The sequence below is a fragment of the Arvicola amphibius genome, chromosome 11 (genome assembly GCF_903992535.2).
Source record: "Arvicola amphibius chromosome 11, mArvAmp1.2, whole genome shotgun sequence".
Lineage (NCBI taxonomy): Eukaryota > Metazoa > Chordata > Mammalia > Rodentia > Cricetidae > Arvicola > Arvicola amphibius.
This window is the reverse complement of record NC_052057.2, coordinates 62,395,627-62,404,928: the sequence shown is the minus strand read 5'-3', so window position 1 is coordinate 62,404,928 and position 9,302 is coordinate 62,395,627.

Sequence of the window (9,302 nt, the reverse complement as noted above, 5' to 3'; positions counted from 1 at the left end):
GTACTCAGCAGAATAAAAAGGGTCACAGGCCAAAAAATACATTGTCCCTCCTTAGTTATCTAACTTTTAAGGAACAGGACCCACGTGGACTGTGTCGCGTGTATGGTAGGCCGTCAGAGCACATGGGGCTCGTTTACCTTGCTGGCCGGCCGACACGCTCGGGAGTGGGCTCCGCACTCTTGCCCATCCAGTTCCTGCCTGCCAGTCACCTTCCGTGGGGTCTCTGCTGTGCCTTGCTTGCCTCACTTACAGTGTGGAGGACAGCACTGCCCAACACAAGGCTGTGGACCGGTAAACAGCCCCCTTGTTCAACGGACAGTTCCCAAGCAAAGGCTTCTCATTGCGTTCCCTGTACTTATGTGTCAGTAAGAGAGCTCCTTTAAACCCTCCACACACTGGGTCTAACCGCCTGGGCTCGGGCTGGGTTAATTCATGAAGATTGAGACGCCTAGTGGGACTACAACTTTAAAAAGACCTCTTTGTGGCCGGGCGGTGGTGGCTCACGCCTTTAATCCCAGCACTCGGGAGGCAGAGGCAGGCGGATCTCTGAGTTCGAGACCAGCCTGGTCTACAAGAGCTAGTTCCAGGACAGGCGCCAAAGCCACAGAGAAACCCTGTCTCGAAAAACCAAAAAAAAAAAAAGACCTCTTTGCGAAACTGGGTTTTTATCATCACCGCCATTGAAAGCAACACTGGACTTGTGGAGGAAGGAAACTCTGTCTGTTGGAGGGGCAAGTTAGGGTCAAGTCCCCTGCAAAGGCTTTTCCTACTCTCCCGGCCCCTGCCTCAGTGTTCCCTCATTCGCAGCCTTCTTTCCTCCCTCCCCACCCTCCCCTGACGCCCTGCTCTCTGATGACAAACCTTCAAGATAACATACCACAAAAATCACAGAGATGAAATCAGGCGACAGAGCTGAGCCAGAGACCTAGTGTGTCGGATTGAACCCTGAGAGGAATCTCTGGACAGTCACCTCATTGGCTGGAGGACCAGAGGGGGTCATGCGCGACCTTTATCCAGGTGTGGCATTTTTAACAGATAACTAGACCAGGCGAAACTGAGAGTTGAGGTGTTTTGCCAAGAGGGTGGAGGGGTGGTGATGTCCTTCCTGCTCCCCAGCTGCCTCCACCCCACTGAGATCTTATCAGCAGAGGCGCAGAGACTCCATAGAAATGGAATCTTCCAGAGCTTTATCTCACTCTTTCCACTTCTTTTAAAAGCAGACCAAGCTGCTTTCAAGTTTAAACAACACAGATAATCCCATCAGAAAAGAGCCATAATTCCCCGCCCCCAGCTGCCCCCAGAGGAAAAACCAGAGCAGAACCAACTGAAATTCTCAAGACTTTGCTCAAGTGTGATGAGTCTACTTTGGAGCTTTCTCTGCCATCTGGGGTCATCATGGTAGGCTGACAATGATGGTGACCTTTCTCCCAGCTTCTGCCTGCCCTCCAGACTGGGCCCCTTTAAAGCCAGGCTTCTCAGCATGCATTGCCTCTCCAAGGCTCAATGCTATTGAGTGGGTGAGCTTTGTTGGCACATTCCTGTAATCTTACCATTGGGGAAGCTGAGGCAGGAGGATCACCGAGAGTCTGAGGCCAACCAAGCTACATATCTCCATCCTGTCTCAAATTGCCCCTCCCTCTCTATTTCTCCACCCCACCCATACACACTCACTGTGTATGGAAGCATACAAATTTCCTTTCTATGGATAATTTGGAAGAAAATAACATCTCCAGTTATTTGAAATAAGCCCAGTGCCGCCCCCCCCCCATAGATAATGTGAGTTAGTTCAGTTGGTAGAAGTCTTGGGGTTGCCTACCAGGAAGAGGGCTGTGCCCTTCCAAGACAATCTTCATTGAGGCCAACTGGTCCCTCCACGCTGGTCACTCTCAGACTCTCTCTCTCTCTCTCTCTCTCTCTCTCTTCCTTCCTTTCTTTCTTTTCTTTTCTTAAATTTATTTGCATTGGTGTTTTGCCATGGGTGTCAGGTCCCCCTGGAACTGGAGTTGCAGATGGTTGTGAGCTGCCATGTGGGTGGTGGGACTTGAACCTGGATCCCCTGGAAGAGCAGTCAGTGCTCTTAACCACCAAGCTGCCATCTCTCCAGCCCCCAGACCATCTTTCTTCCCCTTCTTCCCAAATCAAGGGGCAGCACATGGTCTCACTTTTCACCTCGGAGACTGGATAAAAACGGCCCTCTCCACCTTTTCAGAAGGACCAGGGAAGCTAGAGTCCCTGTCAGCCTCTGGGGGCTGGACATCTAAGAACTCAGTGTGTTCTTGGGAAGGGGAATGCAGAGGGTAGGATGGCTCAGTGGCACAGCTTGCCTGTCCTGGGGCCTCTGTCCACATGTACTCACAGGCTGGCCACTCACTCCGTCACTTCCTTTTTGACTCTGAGTCCTCCTCTAGCTGAGGCAAACCATTTACTTTAAGAGTGCCCCAAGATGGAGAAACAGCAGCCAGATAACAAACTCATCCCTTTCCTGGGATTTCTTGGTTCAGATGAGGTCAGGCAGCAAACCAGTCATCCCTGAGGTGAGATCCAGGCAGCTCAGGGAGGGCCCTACTCTAAAATAGATCCCGTGCAAACACCTGAACTACTGGTGACCAACTCATCCCTTTCTTGATTGACAAATATTTACCTAATACACCCCAGACATCCCTTCCGTCACATAGAAAGTGTGCCTGGTCTCAGGATGGGCAAGATGTTGGTTGCTGAGTTGAGCATTATGGTGCAGACTGGTAAGCAAGACAGAGCCAGGACATTCACTATAATTTTGAGGCCAACTTGGACTACATAGTGAAGTACCGGGCCAGCCAGGTCTACACTTGGGGATCCTGTCTTTTTTTTTTTTTTTTTTTTTACTATTCCATGAATGTAATTTATAGTCTTGTTTTGAAGGTGACATCATCATTGGGGGCTGGAGAGATGTCTCATCTATAAAGAGTCTTGGCTGCTCTTCCAGAGGTCCTGAGTTTAATTCCCAGCACCCACATGGTAGTTCACAACCGTCTATACCAGCATCTGCAGGTATACATGCAGAGCCCTCTGACAGGGCTCATGTAACCCAGACTGACCTGAGACTAGCTCTGTGGCTGGGACTGTCTCCCAAGTGCTGGGACGACAGGCACACACAACCGTGGCCGGCTTCCAGCTTTCCTTTAAAGACATCTTAGAGACACCCTTCCGGGAGTTTTCATGATTTTCCTTGCCTTTCTGTCTAGTCCAGGAAGGCTTTCAGAAGGGAGCCGAGCCCACCTTTGGCGAGTCCCTGACCTTTGTGAGCCTGACTGTCCTGCCGGAGAGGAGGCTTGAAGAGTCCTGTGACTGTTGACGCCTGGGGGGCAGCAGATGTTGAAAGGGCAGGTGGGGGTTCAGGAATGGAGGCGCCCAGAGACACGTAGCTTCTTTCACAATCTGGCCTGGGGCTGATCCTGTGATTGGGCGTCTCAGCCAAGAATGTCCCCAGAATCCCAAGTCACTTTTAGACACCGTTTCCCTGTCCTGTGTGCAATATCCTCGGATAAAGTGGGTTTGTGAGCAGAGGATAGCAGGCTCCTGGGGCCGTTCTGCTGCAGGGTGTGAGAAAAGGGGAAAGGGGTGGATCTTCTCTTTGTTTTTTGCTTTAGTTTTTCTTGAATCTATGGCTGGGTGTGGTGGTCCATGATTTTTTGTTTGTTTGTTTGTTTTTTAATCCCAGCACTCAGGAAGCAAAAGCAGGAGGATCTCTGTGAGTTCAAGGCTAGTTTGGTCTACAGAGTTAGCTCCAGGACAGCCAGGGCTACACAGGGAAACCCTGCCTTAAAAAATAGTCACAAAGGAAAACTCGCTGAGTTCCTTTCTCCGTGCATTATAAGCAAAACTCAAACAAAATGAGACAAGCTTCACGGAAATCTTCAATGCCTCTGGTTTTGTCTTTCCCCAACATTTTTGTGACAGGAAAAGAATGGTTGGTGTGTCTTCCCATAAAAGAGACAGATGCCTTCATGTTTATTGCAATAATATTTTTTCTAATTTTTTGAAACCAGGTCTTGCTATGTATTGTAGGCTGGCCCGGGTTTACTGTGTAGCACAGGTTGTATTTGCAATTTTGCTGCTTCAATCTTTCTAAATGGTGAGCTTACAGGAGTAAGGAGTGAGCCTCTGCACCTAGCCGATAACTTTTAACTTTTCAGTTTTGTAAGGGATGCCTCTTAGCCCCATTTTTTATGAAAGCAAAAATCCCCCCAAAACATAAAAACCAAGAATGAAAAAAACCAAACAAATAAAAGCGGTGCCTGCAAGGAATAAATAATCTCTGAAGGTTACACTGGCAGCAAGTACTGTGGGCTCGCCAACCCTCAGTTTAGTCAACCACAGATGGAAAGCGTTCGTAAGAAAAGGCTTCTATATCAAGTACATACTAAGGTTTTGCTTGATATGACCCCCTATGTAGTATAGCATAACAACTTGTGCAGCATTTATATTCTGTTAGGCCATGGTGTACCTGAGATCCCTGCACTTAAGAGGCTGAAGAAGGACCTAGGGTTTAAGCCTAGATGAGCTACATTAGAGACTCTGCCTCTAAAAGAAATAGTAAAAGGTGTGTGTGTGTGTGTGTGTGTGTGTGTGTGTGTGGCTTAGTTGATAAGTCTACCTAAAGCATGGATCCTTGAGTTTGACCCCAGCATGACAGAAACTGGCATTGTAGCGCACACCTGTAATCTTAGCCTTTAGAAGGCGGAGGCAAGACCATCAGAAGTTAAGGTCATCTTCAACTACATAGTAAGTCTGAGACCCACCTAGATCATATGGGCCCTACCACAAAAAACAAATAACGAGCCGGGTGTGGTGGTGCACATCTTTAATCCCAGCACTTGGGAGGCATAAGCAGGATCCTCATGGCAAACTGGACAGCTAGGCTAGCAGGAACTGATAAGTTCCGAATTCAACAACAGATCCTGCCTCAGAAAACAGGGGAAGAACCACTGAGGAAGACCCCCTCATATTTCCAGGCCTCTGAGGTCTCATATGTGTACAGGTGCACGTGCACACACAAGCACACCTACATATGTGTACAGGTGTACGTGCACACACAAGCATGCCAACACCCATATACACAAACAAAAAAGAAAGAGAAGAAGAAAGGGAGAAAGAAAGAACAACACTACTCAAGGCCATAGTGTGATGTACTTAAGACCAGGCCAGCATGGCTGTGAACCCTGGTGGACCAGGGACTTTCTTAGGAATCACAGTTTGACAGAGGTTGATATTCAGATAGGGGAAGGTATGGTTCTCAATAGCTTTCCTTGAGAACAGTTTCCAAACAGAAGTTTTGTTTTCCTATGATGCTACTAAGAAGTAGTTTGGCATTTTTCTTTAACGTTCCCCAAGGCAGATAGACCCAGGGGAGCTCAAGGCATGGGCTGATATCTGTCTTCATCTCCTTTTTGTGGGTGACTGAAAAGTTTTAAACACACAGAAATACAACATTCTGTTGCAAAACACTGATCCCAGCTCAAGCCTAGCAAGTTTTCATTTTGCTTAGATCTTTGTTTAAAAAGTTCTGAAGCATTAGGAACCATTGGTGCCCCTTTGCGTTACTTCTTCAGCCCATTTTTCTCACGCCAGAATTAATTACCATGCCGAAGTTGCAAATACACTTTCTATCCATGCGTTTAATTTTTATTTATATGTGTGATTCTAAAATAAAAATGCAGAGTCAGTGAGATGTTTCAATAGATGACCGGAGTCCAGTCTCTGAAACCCACAGGTGAAAGGAGAGCTCCTTCCGTGGTGTGCGGAAGACCTTCTTGTACCAAAGAAGTAGGGGTGAGGGCTCTGTCTAGGCACAAGCTCGACTTCTCCATGTCCAATACATTGTAGAGCTGTCAGTTGGTGGCAGCAACAGCCCCTTTGGGCAGCAACTCAATTAGATTAGATACAATCAAACCAGGGGACTGAAAGCTTCAATGAGTGACAAGAGATGGCCATCGAGGCTCTGCCCCCCCTGCTATTTGGCACTTTCATTTGGAGTGCCTTCATACGTGTATATATTCTAGGAAGCTTCTACTTTATCAGTTTCCCACACTACCTCTCAAATGACCTTTACTTTTAACTGTCTCTCTTCATGCTTCCCTCCCCTCCTTCTCCTCCCCACCCCTTCCCCACTCGAACCTCTTCTGCTCTCTGTCCTATCTATATCTATCTATTCTATTTTTCCTTTTCTAGGGAAATCTGTCTGTCCCCTGCTAGTCCCTAGTCCCTTATTCTATAACTAACCTCTCTGGGTCTATGGACTGTAGCTTGGCTATCATTGCCTTAACACTAATATCTATATATAAGCAAATACTTTCTGGGTCTGGGTACCTCATTTAGGATGATTCTTTTCTAGTTCCATCCATTTACCTGAGAGTTTCATGATCATGATTCCTCTCTTCTTCTTCTCCCTTTCCTCTCCTTCTCCTTCTTCGCTGAGTAATACTCCATTGTGTAAATGTACCACATTTTCTTTATCCATTCTTCTGTTGAGGGACATCTAGGCTGTTTCCAGTTTCTGGCCATTCTGAATAAAGCAGCAGTGAACATGACTGAACAAGTGTCTCTTTGGCAGGATGAAGCATCCTTTGGGTATATGCTCAAAACTGGTAGAGCTGGATCTTTTCTTTTTTTACTTGGATTTATTTATTATATATACACTGTTTTTCCTGCATGTATGCTTGCACACCAGAAGAAGGCACCAGATCTCATTACACACGTTACAGATCGTTGTGAGCCACCAGATGGTTGCTGAGAATTGCTCATGACCTCTGGAAGAGCAGCCAGTGCTCTTAATCTCTGAACCACTTCTCCAGCCCCAAGATGACTCCTATTTATTTATTTATTTATTTATTTATTTATTTATCTATAGACAGGGTTTCTCTGTAGCTTTTGAACCTGTCCTGGTACTCTCTCTGTAGACCAGGCTGGCTGGCCTTGAAGTCACAGAGATCCAACTCAGCCTTCCAAGTGCTGGGATTAAAGGTGTGCCCCATCACCACCCAAACTGGATCATGACGTAGACCTATTCCCAGCTTCCTGAGGAAACACCACACTGGTTTCCATAGAGACTGTATAAGTTCACATTTCTCCCAGCAATGTGATGTATGAATGCTCCCCTTACAGCACATTTTCACCAGCATGAGCTGTCACTTGCTCTATTGATCTTGGCCATTCTGACAGGTGTAAGATAGAATCTCAGAGTAGTTTTAATTTGAATTTCCCTGATGGCCAAGGATGTTGAACATTGCTTTAAGTGTTTCTAGCCCATTTGAGTTTCCTCTTTGAGAATTTTCTGTTTAGATCTGTATCCCATTTTTTAATTGGGTTGTTTCTTGATATCTGTCTTTTTTAAAAAAAATTCTTTTTCTTCTTTTCTTTTCTTTTTTCTTTTTCTTTTTCTTTTGTTTTTGTTTTTCAAGACAGGGTTTCTCTGTAGCTTTGGAGCCTGTCCTGTCCTGGAACTAGCTCTTGTATTCTAGACTTGTTGACCAGGCTGGCTGCAAACTCACAAAGATCTGCCTGCTTGTGCCTCCTGAATGCTGAGATTAAAGGTGTGCACCACCACCGCCCGGCCCTTTTTTTTTTTTTAAATTCTTTATGTATCTTGGATATTAACCCTCCACAGGATGTTGTTTGGAGCACTTTCACATACACCACTGACGTCAGCATCCTTTACCCCTCCTTCAGCTAGCTAGCTCTTGCTTCCCTTCCCGTTGCTGGGGCTTTGTCCAACATTAATTAATGTGTTATGGTAAAGAGACGGGAGCCTTTATTGGGAGTCAGAGATCGTGATTTCACGGGCGTCTTTGTCACTTGTCAGCTGGGCGACCTTCAGCAAGTTGTTTAGCCTCTCTGGACCTCTTTCCTAATTTGTAACAGGTGAAAAATAATAGTACCCACCTTGTTGGGGTTGTCTGGGAATCAAACAAGATAGCAAAAGGCTTTGACAATTCTAATCTTGATGAGAGATATAGAAGAAAGAACTTGGAATCAGAGTCAAAGGTCTGGATTCCTGGCTTCTCTGAATGTGGCAAAAGTGGGGTGGGGAGGGGAGGGCCCGGAATCCCAACCTCAGACAGCCTCCTGAGCCTGCGCCTCCTGTCCCTTCTTTCTTCAGCAAAAGCACAAGTTAGTACAAATCACTACACTTGAATAACCACATCAAAAGCATCAGATCAGATTTCAGAGGCCTCCATGGAGAACTGGACTGGCGGGAAAAGAGCATCCCCGCAGATGGAGTTCCTGTTCCTTTACTGGCCAGCCAGCTTTCACTTCCTGTCCACACTGCGTGCCGCCTGGTGTTATTTGTTTTGCTCGTTGTTGATTGGTTGGATGGTTTGGAGGGATATGACCTCTCTCAGGTAACCCTCGCTGCTCAAATCTGATAAGGAGCTGATGAATGACCTTGAACTTGTGGTGTTCCTGTCCCCACTTGCAGAGAACTAGGACCTCAGGTTTGTGCTCTGTGATGGATTCAGGCCCTGTTGAGATCACACCCAGGGCCTTACACATGCCAGGGAAGTACTTTACCAACTGATCTGCACCCCAACCCTGAGTATTGTCTTAAATGCTGTGATGCTGAAAGGAGAGGGTGGGGTGCCTGTGACCCCAGTAGTCAAGAAGTTGATACAGGAGAAGTGGAAGTTCTTGAGGCCAGACTGTGAGATAAACAAGATTATCTTTAAAATAGAACTAAGTAAACGAGTAAAACCCAAAATTCCAAGACTGTGATAAAATGTGAAGAAATGTGCACGTGGTGCTATGAACACACATGCTCACACACACATGCTCACACTCGCGTGCACACACTCACGTGTACACACTCGCGTGCACACATGCACACACACACAATGGAAGAGGCGGTCCTGAAGCAGGAAGATCACAGCCATGAGAGGGAAACATGGACATTTGTGATTTATCAGTGGTCAGCTCGTGCACTCAGAACTCCTTAGCTGCAAACACTCAACACACAGAAGATACTTTAGAAATATTAACGTTTTATTTACTAAAATGTGTGTATAGAGTGATGCTGCTCAAAAGCACACGTGAGCAAGCAAATAAATGCTCCTGGAAAAACAAACAAAGATGGCCGGGCGTGGTGGTGCGCTCTTTTAACCCCAGCACTCGGGAGGCAGAGGCAGGCGGATCTCTGTGAGTTCGAGACCAGCCTGGTCTACAAGAGCTAGCTCCAGGACAGGCGCCAAAGCCACAGAGAAACCCTGTCTTGAAAAACTAAAAGTAAATAAATAAATATAAAATACATCTTTAAAATATGGATAATT